This window comes from Colobus angolensis, unplaced genomic scaffold (assembly GCF_000951035.1).
Source record: "Colobus angolensis palliatus isolate OR3802 unplaced genomic scaffold, Cang.pa_1.0 Scaffold172, whole genome shotgun sequence".
Taxonomy (NCBI): domain Eukaryota; kingdom Metazoa; phylum Chordata; class Mammalia; order Primates; family Cercopithecidae; genus Colobus; species Colobus angolensis.
In genome coordinates this window covers 4,924,900-4,937,821 of record NW_012114844.1, presented here as the reverse complement: position 1 = coordinate 4,937,821, position 12,922 = coordinate 4,924,900, and the positions used below count along the sequence as shown (strand labels likewise).

Here is a 12,922-nt window from a genome sequence, read left to right as displayed (position 1 = left end):
CTTTCTTTCTTTCTTCTTTCTCTTTTTTTATGGAGTTTGGCTCTTGTAGCCCAGGCTAGAGTGCAATGGCACCATCTCAGTGCTGGGATTACAGGTGTGAGCCACCATGCCTGGCTCTTTTTGTTTATTTGTTTCTTTGAGATAAGGTCTCACTCTGCTGTCCAGGCTGGATTGCAGCGGCATGATCTCAACTCACTGCAACCTCCACCTCCTAGGCTCAATCCATCCTTCCACCTCAGCCTTCCAGTTAACTGGGACCACAGGCACTTGCTACCTGCAGTCCTGACTGGTTTCACAGAAGACAATTTTTCCACAGACGGGGTCAGGGGCAGTGGTTGTGGTATGAAACTGTTCCACTTCAGATCATCAGGCGTTAGATTCTCATAAAGAGTGTGAAACCTAGATCCCTCACATGTACAGTTCACATTAGAGTTGACGCTCCTATGAGAATCGAATGCCTGCTGACCTGACAGGGCGCAGAGCTCAGGCAGTAACACTCACTGCCCACCACTCACGTCCTGCTGCGCAGCCTGGTTCCTAACACACTCACCTCCTGCTGTGCAGTCTGATTCCTAACAGGTACCTAACTGGTACAGTCCACAGCCTGGGGGTTACGGACTCCTGCACTCCACCACACATGACTCATTTTTGAATTTTTAGTAGAATGGGGTTTTGCCATTTTGCCCAGGCTGGTCTCGAAGTCTTGAGCTCAAGTGATCTTCCTGCCTTGGCTTCCCAAAGTGCTGGGTTTACAGGCGTGAGCCACCATGCACGGTGGGTCTGTTCAAATTGACTGGTTTTCTCTTCATTTTAGGATGCATTTTCTCACTTTTTCACACATCTAGTAAGTATTACTTGATCTGTGGACATTGTGAACCTTCATTGTAAAGATGTGGATTATGTTATCCCACTCTAATGTTGAGTTGTTTTGGCAGGGAATTAAATTACTGATGGGTTAACTTGATCATGTGTGTCAAGACTTCATTTTAGGTTTTGTTAGGGTGAGCTGTTTTTTAGTTTTGCCCTTATTCCTGGGGAATCTTCCTTAATCCCAAGGCATGGCCTTCTAGGCCCTCCTGTGAATGTCTGGGATATTCATCAAGACCTGAGATTCCAAGCCTGGAGACTCTGGCTGAGCCAGAATTCAGATGCATCTCCAGCAGTCTGTGACCACTGAAATCACTGTTTAGCTTTCAGCTCCCCATTGGCTGTTCTGTGTTGGGCCTTGCAGAGTCTCAATCTGCACATTCATAGTTTGGCATTTGGCCAAGGACCTGCAGCAAGCTCTATAAGATTTCTGGGGCTCCTTCTCTGCAACTCCATCCTTTCTGAGACTCTGCTACACACATTTTAGCAGCCCTGAGTGGCAGTCTCTGTTTCCTTCACCAAACAAGACTGATCCTCTCGGCTTGGCCTCTTCCTCTGGGTGCTGTCATTGAGAGTTTGGAAACTCCCCACCAGAAAAATGTAGCAGTCACTTCATGTGATTCCCGTCTCTCAGATTGAAACTGGGTTCCAGTTTCAGCTGACAGACGGTGAGCACGTCGCGAGCCCACTCTGATCCTGTCCCCTAGTTGTGTGATCACCTAGTTTCTCTCCAGACTCGCACCTATTTCCCATCAAGTGCGAGGCTGGAGAGAAAAGTGCCCACTCTGGCCAGTACACAGTAGGAGCTTAGTGAGCTTAAGCTCTCTTTCTTCCCCACTATCCTAACGTATTAGGGGAAAGACAGAGATGTGGGGAATGGCACCTGGGAGGCTCCAGCTGTATGCTTCACAATCCTACCAATGAACAATCTGAATTAGGCTTCAGTTTCCCGTCTACAAAATGAAACAGGACAGGAGTGGGTAGAAAGAGGAGGAGCTGGGCTCTGTTGGTTTAAGCTGGGCCCATCTTATTCTGTAACGTGGACTTCAGGGTTCAGCCAACTCCCCAGCCGGGGCTTGGCATACTCGGAATGTCTTTTGGCCAAGTCCAAGGCTGTCGAGGGTCGGGGTGGGGAGAAGCAGTTCCCACATACAACCTGCAGGTGGCACCAGAGCAGCGCGGGAGCAGAGGGTTCCGCTCCAGCCTTCCTGGAGCCCCAGGGAGGGCGGGGTAGGGCGAGGCAGAGGTGGTGCACACCGTTCAGCTGGGCAGTGGCACGGGACTGTGGGCTAGTCCACACCGTTTAAAATGGACACATGGGTCTTCTGGCTAATTTCCTCTCTTTGGTGGGGTGATCATAAGCTTCATCATCCAAATTCAGGCACTTCGGAGAGTGAAAGGGGCACTATAATAATTGCACCAGGACAGCAGATGTAACCTTAGCTGTACCTTGTTGCTGGGTAACTTTGGCCTAGTCCCGCCCTCCTCAGAGCCTGGATGGTCTGAGAACGTATGGTCACCCTACTGTCTGTCACTTTTTCTTCCTTGTTTGTATTCTTTTAATTTTTTTTCTTTTTCTTTTTAAACACACAGCATTATCTTACCCCCAGCACCACTGCTTTTGAAAATGCTCTTGCATTCGGGATATTTTCTACCAGGAAACATCTGCCTTCACATCTTGAGTCTGAACAGTCTCTCTGAACCCATCCCAAAGGCTGGTTTTAGCTTCCGGTCAGAAGATTCTGTTCCTGGCTTGCCATCCCTATGACTTAAGAATTAAAGGTGTCAGACGGGGAACAGTGACCCTTATCTCAACTTTGGTGCCTCTTTGCTAAATTTACTACTGCAAATTTGTATATGTTTGTTTGTTTTTTGAGATGGAGTCCCACTCTGTCGTCCAGGCTGGAGTGCAGTGGGGCAATCCGGTCACTGCAACCTCCGCCTTCCAGTTCAAGTGATTCTTATGCCTCAGCCTCCCAAGTAGCTGGCACTGTATGCACCCACCACCGTGCCCGGCTGATTTTTGTATTTTTAGAAGAGATGGGGTTTCACCCCATTGGCCAGGCTGGTCAGAAACTCCTGACCTCAGGTGATTTGCCCGCCTCAGCCTCCCTAAGTGCTGGGATTACAGGCATGAGCCACTGTGACTGGCTGTATTCCTATAATTTTGTTCTGAGTGCTCATGTCCTTTGTCTCTTTGAATTTACTATATTGGTTTATTGAATTGCAAGTAGACAAGTCCCATTAAGCACGATTCTTGTATTTCCAAGATCATCTCATTACTCCATTCAACCCCAAATTAGCATGCCATTTATCCCCTTGTTTCTGAACCCTCTTCACTTAATAGTCTCATAAACATCCATCCATTGCAAAAAGGACTTGAATTTTTCTCACTTTTATTTTAGGTTTATTCATTGCTATCCAAGTAATGATTTGTCTGGGGGAGTCATTAGTAGAGAATTGTGCTCTTAAATTTATTTTTATAGTTGGATTCTGCTAATTAATATCTCTGTCTGTCATTCTCACATCGCAACAAATGACTATGGGTTCCTGTCTCAACCTAAAATCTAGGTTAGAAATTTGGTTTTATCTGAATAAGATATTAATAGATAATGTGAGAAAAAACTTAACTTACTGAAATTTTTCTCAGCTAAGAATGACATTCATGGTCACAAATATGTATGTAAGCAAGTGGAAAACTGGGCTGTAAATATATAAACTCTTAGAATATTATGTTTAGAGACAAGATTTTTCTTTTTTCTTCTTTTTTAGTAAACTCTATTTGCTATGGTTGGAATGATTGTGTCTCCTCCAAAATTCATGTTGGAACTTAAACCCCAGTGTGATAGCATTAAGAGATGAAGTCTTTAGGAGATAACTAAGTCATGAGGGAGGAGCCCCCTCATGAGTGGGATTAGTGACCTTATGAAAGGGCTTGAGGGAGCTACCTAGCCCAGTTTTCTTCTTTTGTTTTTCTGTCCTTTCCACCATGTTAGAACACAAAAAGTGCCATCTTGGTGGCACCCAAAACATGGCTAAATCTCACATGATTCCAAGGATTAGTTTCACCTGTTATTGAACTTCATGTAAATGGAATCATTCCTTATGTGCGCGTTTGTGTCTGGCTTCTTTCATTCAACATAATCCTGTGAGATTTAGCCATGCTTTGGGTACTGGTAGTTGTTTATTTTTCTGGTTGTGTAGTTTTCCATATTTCATTTATTACTCTTCTATTTTTGTCTCTAACTCAGTGTCTTGTGGGGTCTATTGATCCTTTTTAGCTAGATTGATATTGAACATCTTCTTATCAATGGAGCTTAGGAAATTTTTAGAAGACAAAAGCCTAATAAATCCAAGCCCCCCAGTCTTAAGCCAAGCTTCCTTCTTATGCCTGCTTAGTTGCTCTTCTTCATGTGGTATTTTTTCCCTCACAAAACTGATGGAAATTAAGAAACCCAAAAGCTCTTCATCATGTTATCAGCTTAGGGACTCTTGTTATCTGAATAACAGGGTAGATATTTATAATCTGAAATGTTAAAATAACTATAGCAAACACTTACATAGCAATAACTGCTGTTCAAAGTGCTTCATATATATTATTTTCCTCAAAACAACTCTGTGAAATAGACACTATTATTGTCATCCCCACATTTTAGATGGAGATATTGAGGCACAGCAAGACCGTGTAACCTTGCCAAAGTGGTGGAGCCAGGACTTGAACCTGTGTTTTCTGGTTTTAGAGCCTCCACCTTTCACCACCACACCATATTGCGTAGCATGATACTTCCTCTGGTTAATGTGTTTTATTAGCTTGGAAGTATTTTCTGAATAATTTGAATCTTATAAATTTGCTTCAAAGAATACAAGTAAATTGAACTGAAAGATCTAATATACAATGTGTGGCATTTGTGAATAAAGTATAGGACTCTCTGGTTTAAAATAATAATTATTTGCTTATCTTGTGACTGTTGTCAGCAGGGCTGCAATGTGCTTGCCTCATTTTCCTTCTCTTCAATAGGAGGAGATGGGCTCAGAGACTGGCACAATTTATATAAAATCTGATCACACTTTCCGTCACCATCTGGAAGCTGGAGATAGGTTTGTGAAATCTTGCTTGAGAACAAGTTGAATGTCGCTTGTAGTATAATGAGTTTAAGAAAGATGGTTTTACTAGCCAGTTCTGTTGCACAGAGTCCTGCAAGTTTTGGCAATTAACATATGTGATCGACAGTTTTCTCACAAAGATTGTCAGGGTTCTAGAGGAAATTATCTTACAGTTTTATTCTTCTGCTAAAGTGCTATATTTCTTTATGGATGAACTAACTAATTCTTGATCACTTGTTTTTCATTAGACATTTCTCTGCCTCTTTATGTGGTGTTTTATGTCTTTTTATGTCCAACCCCAGGTTTCTTCTTCTAATTGCAAGAAAATCACTGAAATTTTCTCTCTCTCAAACTCCTGGGCTCAAGTGATCCTCCTTCATCTGCCTCCGGAGTAGCTGGCATTCCAGATGTGCACCACTGAACAGATACACGTATATACAACCATACTTATAGACACACAAACATCCACATATATACACAAACACACAGAGACGTACACATATCCACACATACTCATTAGCTATACATTTACACACACAAACACACATGTACACACACACACATATACACACCTTGTTTCCATCTTCTTCTCAGGACTCGGGGCTCTCAGAGAGTGGAAAGAGTCTTGTACCATGAGTCCAGGATTGACTGTGCAACCTTGCCCAAGCGTCTTCCCTCTTGAGATCTTGTTTAGGATAATAAACATCAATTAGGGTTATTTTGAAGATAAAACAGAAAGGATAATAGAGTGATGGCATATTGTACAGTTTCAAATAAAAATTAACCTTGACCGAAAAGAAGTCTGGCCTTTGTCCTAGATTCCTGGGAGGTAATCTTCAACATGTAATGCCTAACAGGGATATCTTTGCCTGGGGGTCTTGGGTCATAATGGATAGTCTAATAATGAGATTTAGGGTGGAGTCTAGCCAGGTCAGGAAAACGAACTAAGAGATTTAGAGTCCAGGCTTTAGGTCACCCCTGGAAGGACTGGAAACTGAAAACTGAGAAGATCCATCCACGTGGACAATCAAGCATACCTCTGTGATGAAGTTCCAGTCAACACCTTGAACACTAAGGCTTGAGGGAGCCTCTCTGGCTGGGAATACTCCATGTGTATTGGCACATAGCAAAGCCAGGAGGGTAATGTACTGCCAGACTGAGAAGACTACAATAAATACCTAATTCTTCAATGCTCAGGCATTGAATGTCCACAAGCATCAAGACCATCCAGGAAAACATGACCTCACCAAACAAACTAATTAAAGCACCAGGGACCAATCATAGAGAAACAGATATGTGACCTTCCAGACAGAGAATTCAAAATAGTGGTTTCAGGGAAACTCAAAGAAATTAAAGATAACACAGAGAAAGAATTTGGAATTCTATCAGATAAATTTAATGAGATTGAAATAATTAAAAAGAATCAAGCAGAAATTCTGGAGATGAAAAATGCAATCGACAATAAATAATGCATCAAAGTCTCTTAATAGTGGAATTGATGAAGCAGAAGAAAAAATTAGTGAGCTTGAAGACAAACTATTTGAAAATACACAATTAGAGGAGACAAAAAATTTAAAAGAACAAAGCACGCCCACAAGTTCTAGAAATAGTCTCAAAAGGGCAAAGCCAGGAGTTACTGGCCTTAAAGAGGAAGTAGAGAAATAGAGGTAGAAAGTTTATTCAAAGGGATAATAGCAGAGAATAAATATTCAAGTACAAGAACATTATAGGACACCAAGCAGATTTAACCCAAAGAAGACTACCTGAAGGCATTTAATATTCAAACTTCCAAAGGTCAAGAATAAAGAAAGGATCCTAAAGCAGCAAGAGAAAAGTAACAAATAACGTACAATGGAGCTCCAATACATCTGGCAGCAGACTTTCAGTGGAAACCTTACAGGCCAGGAGAGAGTGCCATGATATGTGTGATGGGCTGAAGGAAAAAAACTTTTACCCTAGAATAATATATGCAGCGAAAATATCCTTCAAACATGAAGGAGAAATAAAGATTTTCCCAGACAAACAAAAGCTGAGGGATTTCACCAACAACAGACCTATCCTACAAGAAATGCTAAAGGAAAGTCTTCAATCAGAAACAAAAGGACATTCATGAGCAATAAGACATTATCTGAAGGTACAAAACTCACTGGTAATAGTAAGTACACAGAAAAACAGAGTATTATAACACTGTAATTGTGGTGTGCAAACAACTCTTACCTTTTTTTTTTTTTTATAAAAATTGGCAGATTTATTCTTGCAGGGGCCCATTTTCAAGACGCTAAAGGTGAAGGTGGGAGAGAAGACGTTTCCTCCCCCTTTCCTTTCTCCCTCATCTTATTTTCTCCAAGGGGTAAAAATATGACCTGGACCCCAAAACCTACCCAAATAAAAAATAAAAAAACTGAGGTTCCAAAAAGTTACAGCATCTTAATTCCTCATAGAAAAGGGGGAAGAGCCAGAGAGAAGGGGAGTCCCTGGGGTGGGGGGAGGCACCCCCAGCCCGTTGAGACATCGCTTCCCCTTAAATAGCTGCCCCAAATGGGGCAAGCCCGGGGCTATAGCATTTAAAAACTCCCACACCCCATTTTATCAAAACCAAAGAGAAAAAAAATTTCCCTTTTCCCCCAAAACCCAAATATATATACATATTTTTCTTAAAAAAACAAAACTTTGAAGGCATTAAGCGTTAAAGTGAATCTAGAACAAGGGAATGTGAAATTCCCTCCTTCCTTCCCCCTTCCTGTGGGGTTCATTGGTGCATCCCCAGCAGAGGGACCGGCCCCAAGGGAATGGCAGAGGGGAAGGACCAAAGGGAGAAAAGGGCGGGGGCCTCCCCAGCCAATCAGCAGCCAGTATGGGTGTGAGCAGGGAAGCCACGCCCCCTTGGAGTTTTCCAAGTGGGATAGGGAGTGGGAACGATGCATTCCTGTATAGTCTTCACCAATTCCAAGTCAAGTCGAGGCAGGGAAAGCAGGGTGACAGGCGGGGTGTGTGGAAAGGAGAAGCGGGTCTTCTGGGTCCGTCCCTGTGGTCAGGGAGAACCCTGCTTCCTCAGCTCCTGGACAAAGGCTTCAATGATTTCCTCTTTCACTTTCTGCAATTCCTTCTTCACCTCTTCCAGAAGCTCCTGTTTCACCCTCTGTAGGTCCGAGTCATCGCTGGAGCTGGGCGTGCAGGGGTGGGTCTCGGAAGTGGTCACCGAAGAAGATGACTTCATCATTGGCAAGGTTGTGCTGTTCTTCTCCCAGGGTCTCCGTACAGATTCACTCTGGGCCGGGACTCTGGCCTCTGGCTCCTCCTGATTAGCAGATTCATCCTTGGGGGTTTTCTCCCCAACCTGTGTGGCTTTCCTTCTCCCGGCCAGCATGGCGTTCATCTCTTCCATGAGTCCCCCACCTCCGCTTCGACCATTCTGAGCTTTGGGAGCTGTGGGCCCCCCTGAGGCCTCCTCCTGCTTGCTGACTTTCCTGAGTTTGGCTCCAGCAATAGCTGCGGCCAGGCCGGGGGCCCCAGCTCCCCCACCACCAGGACCCTGTGCTGCCGGAAGAGGGGGTGCAGGGGGTGGTTCTCCCCCTGCTCCATGTGCTGCAGCTGGGACCCCCGAGGAGGGCAAACCTGGGGGTGGGAGAGGACCTGGAGGAGGGGGAGGTCCTGGTGGTGGGGGTGGACCCCCAGCTGGGGGAACAGGTGGGCCTTCTGCATTGGAGACCCGGTGCTCTACGTGCTCCGACAGGCCAGACTGCTGCCTTTTCTGCTGCTCCACCTCCTCCAGGGAGGGACCGTTCGGGTCGGACCAGGTGGGAGGTGCTGGGGGAGGAGGGGGCCCACCTCCTTCCAATGCCTCTAGGGCACTGGCCATGCCGGCGGCAAACTGGGCCGCATCCTCCTTGCTGCCAAAGTTGAGGCCCCAGACCTGGCGGGCGTCGCGCCACTGATGGAAGTTGGGGGTGGCCTGATTATACTTGACGCCCCGGACGATGAAACAGTTGATGACCACCTGCTGGTCGGGCTGCATCTTCCGGCCTACGACGCAAAAGGAATTGGCCGTGGGGTTGTGGTAGATCTGGACGCGGCTGAAGACCTGGGGACCTGTGCCAGCAGGGAGCCATCGCTTGTTGCCGTCATCATAAAGCATCACAGTGGCCCGGCTGGAACAGATGACAGTCTCGCTCATGGCTGATCGGCGGGCAGGCGGCGCGCCCACGGACTGGCTGCTCCCGGGGCACCCCTGGCTGGAGGTTCAGGGGTTCGGGGCTGGCTCCGGGCTCGACTCAGGCTCCCCCAGGGTCCTGCCCCATCGAGTCCGGCTTCCTGGGTAGAACGTGGACCGGGCCGGGGCGGGTCTCCGGGCGCCGCTTCCCTCAGGCGGTCTGATGAGAGGTCCCTGCAGCAGAAAGGGGATGCGGCCTCCGCTCCCCGACGCGCCCCCCTTGCCCGCGGCGGCTACACTGTTCACAACTCTGATCTTAAGTAGAAAGACTAAAAGATGAGACCAGGCACAGTGGCTCATGCCGGTAATCCCAGCACTTTGGGAGGCCAAGGCGGGCAGATCACGAGGTCAGGTGATTGAGACCATCTTGGTTAATACAGTGAAACCCCATCTCTACTAAAAATAAAAAATTAGCTGGGCATCATGGCATGTGTCTGTAGTCCCAGCTACCTGGCAGGCTGAGGCAGGAGAATCGCTTGAACCCAGGAGGTGGAGGTTGCAGGGAGCCAAGATGGCACCACTGCACTCCAGCCTAAGTGACAGAGCAAGACTCTGTCTCAAAAAAACAACAAAAACTAAAAGATGAACCAAACAAAAATAATAACTACAACAACTTTTCAAGACACAGTGCAATAAGATATAAGTAGAAACAACAAAAAGTTAAAAAGCAGAGGGACAAATTTAAAGTGTAGAGTTTTGGTGAGTTTTCTTTTTGCTTTTTTATTTGTTCCTTTATGCAAGCAGTGTACAGTTATCAGTTTAAAACAATGGGTGATAAGATAGTATTGCAAGCCTTGTGGGAACCTCAAAAAAAAAAAAAAAAAAAACAACAACAACAAAAAACACTCAATGAATACACAAAAAACCAAAAGCAAGAAGTTAAATCATACCACTAGAGAAAATCATCTTCACAAAAAGGAAGACAGGAAGGAGGAAAGAAGAAAGACCACAACCACCAGAAAACAAATAGCAAAATGGCAAGAGTAAGTCCTTACTGATCAATAATAACCTTGAATGTTAATGGCCTAAACTCTCCAATCAAAACTTATGGAAAGAACTGTTATGGAAAGCAGTTCTCCCCGTCCCCACCCACATCGGATGCCTTAGGCATAGCTCTCCTTGGGGTGAAGTCCCTTCCTGCTCAGAGTCTAAAAACAAGTAGTGACACTGTTTCTGCCTAATAGGCCTTCAGTCTCCAGAGTGAAGAATCTGCCTTTGTGTGGGGTCTTAGTAACAAAAGCTAGGAGCCAGATCGGATCCTCTCTTACCCTGCTGCAGCCAGGGAGTGTGCATGTGACTTAGACTCAGCCAACCAAATGCTCTTACCTTGCACGTGGAAATTTGAGTGAGAAAGGCAGGGAAACAGAGATGGCTGTAGTACCACCAGAGGTCGCGGGGTGGGCAGGCTGAACCGTTTCTGTTAAGAGACTGTTGTTGTGGTTCTTGGGGCCTTCCTCTTTGTTTCTCGGTTCTTAACTGTTCTCAAGCCTGATCCATCAGCTCCCTTCTATCCTGTCAGTTCCCTGACAGTCTTTCAATAAGTGCCCTTTACTTAAGTTAGCTAGATTAGTTCTCAAGCTTTTAACCAAGAATGCTTCCTGGTGGAACCGAACCTCTCTCACCCCTGTGGTTTGGCCAATAGAGAAAGGAATGTCTTGGGGGAGCAACCTTGAACTTGGCTTTGTTTCCAGGCTTGGCTCACTGTGGCAGGCTGGTCTTAGGCCTCGGCTACCAGGGCCCTTTTCAGTAGGATCATTATGCCATATATTGGTCTTAAGTGTGACTTCCTCTCTGTCTCATGTAGGATAGTTGACACTGGCAAGGACCAGCCTCCCAGAATCAGACACAGAGGAGACAGCTTCTCTAGGACTCTTCATGAAAAGCTAGTGCCAGTTCTTGTGAGACTCCGTCTCAAAAAAAAAAAGAGTTGACATGTGTTAGGAACAGACAGGTAAATGAACCCTTGGGCTGCTGGAAAGTTCCAGCTGTGCATCCCCACCCTCCCCTGCATCTTTTCTCTTTTGTGTAAATTTCCATTCCTGGTAAAGATGGACATGTAGGGAAACCCATCTTTGTTAATAAAATGTCACCCCCAGAAAATCACTGGAGGGGTTATGGCCTGGATTTCTGTATCCAGGGGCTTAGTGCAGACTTCTCAGGCTGGCATGGAGGTGGTGCTGTTTGCATGTGGTCAGTCTGGACTGATAAAGATGCTTCCAGGGTACTGGATAAGATTCACTAGCTATACGTCACTTTGCATCTCTATATTTGGATTAAAGAGGTTAATTATAAGTGAAAAACAGGTGAATTTCACTTCTTTGGAGTGGTGCAGAGGATTTTCTAACACAACACTCAGATGCTATAAAAAGACAAGATTAACAAATTTGATTGCTTAAAAACTTCAAATTTCTATAGCAGAAAACAAACAGCAAACTGAGAAGTCTCAATAAAATAATAGTAATAAAATAAATAGACCTCGCTTACAAGGAGCAAGGTCAAAGATATGAAGAATTCAAGCTGGCAGGCGAGGTGCAGTGGCTCATGCCTGTAATCCCATTTCTTTGGGAGGCCAAGGTGAGTGGATCACCTGAGATCAGGAGTTTGAGACCAGCCTGGCCAACATGGTGAAACCCCCTCTCTACTAAAAATACAAAAAATCAGCTGGGCATGGTGGCAGCCACCTGTAATCCCAGATATTCAGGAGCCTGAGGCAGAAGAATTGCTTGAACCCTGGAGGCAGAGGCTGCAGTGAGCCAAGATCGCAACCACTGTACTCCAGCCTGGGCAACAAGAGCAAAAAAAAAAAACTCCATCTCAAAAAAAGAATAGAAAATGGCAACAGCAGAGCATTGTACACCTGCCTCACTTCTCCCCACCCTCCATTGCTTTTTTCTAGGCAACCACCTTCAAACTTAACACTTTTAGCTTTTTCTTGTATTTACTTTTCTATTTCCAAAAAGCATTGCTAGACTCTCTTTTATTGATTTTCCAGTTTCGATATTATCTGAAAGGTTGGGATTTAGCACCCTTGCATCGCTTCCTGTACATACATTTGTTCCCTCACCTTTCATCCCAATTTAGTGTTAACATATTTGGATTAAGTCCATATTCTGTGTTTTCATTATTATGGCTGTAAATCTTGATGGCTGAACTAAGTGTTGTAATAAGATGGCATTTTTTTTTTTTTTTTTTTTTAGTGTCTTACTCTGTTGCCCCAATTAGAGTGCAGTGGTGCAGTCTCGGCTCACTGCAGCCTCTGCCTCCCAGGTTCAAGTGATTCTCATGCCTCGGCTTCCCAAGTAGCTGGGATTACAGGCACCTGCCACCCCACCCAGCTAATGTTTGTATTTTTAGTAGAGACAGGGTTCTGATGTTGGCCAGGCTGGTCTTGAACTCCTGACTTCAAGTGATTCACCACCTTGGCCTCCGAAAGTGCTGGGATTACAGGTGTGAGCCACCACACCCCATCTAGATGGCATTTCTTTTTAAGAACAAGTTTTTTATGTGCTTGGTTTTCATTGCTTCTCCAGGCCTTCCAGATCCTTTAACAGTTTTATAAGATGTCTCTTAATCCAGTTTTTCCAAAGGTAATCCCTACCAGATAATATAGCAGTTCCCTTCTTTCCTGGACCTTCCTCCCAACTTCCCTCTGTCCTCCAGTTTAGACTAGATGCTTTCTAGGCCTGCCCCAAAATATTCATGGAGGGTCTTCCTGTTTCTTGGATCCCATGGTACTTTTTT

At 45.1% G+C, this 12,922-nt stretch overlaps 1 pseudogene across 1 annotated transcript; it reads right to left on the bottom strand.

Annotated features, from left to right (window-relative positions):
• Nucleotides 1-7,283: 7,283 nt before the first annotated feature.
• Nucleotides 7,284-9,430, bottom strand: LOC105509258 (annotated as a pseudogene). Its single transcript, XR_001001410.1, has one exon. The product of XR_001001410.1 is annotated as a vasodilator-stimulated phosphoprotein pseudogene (transcript).
• Between the last annotated feature and the right edge of the window lie 3,492 nt (nucleotides 9,431-12,922).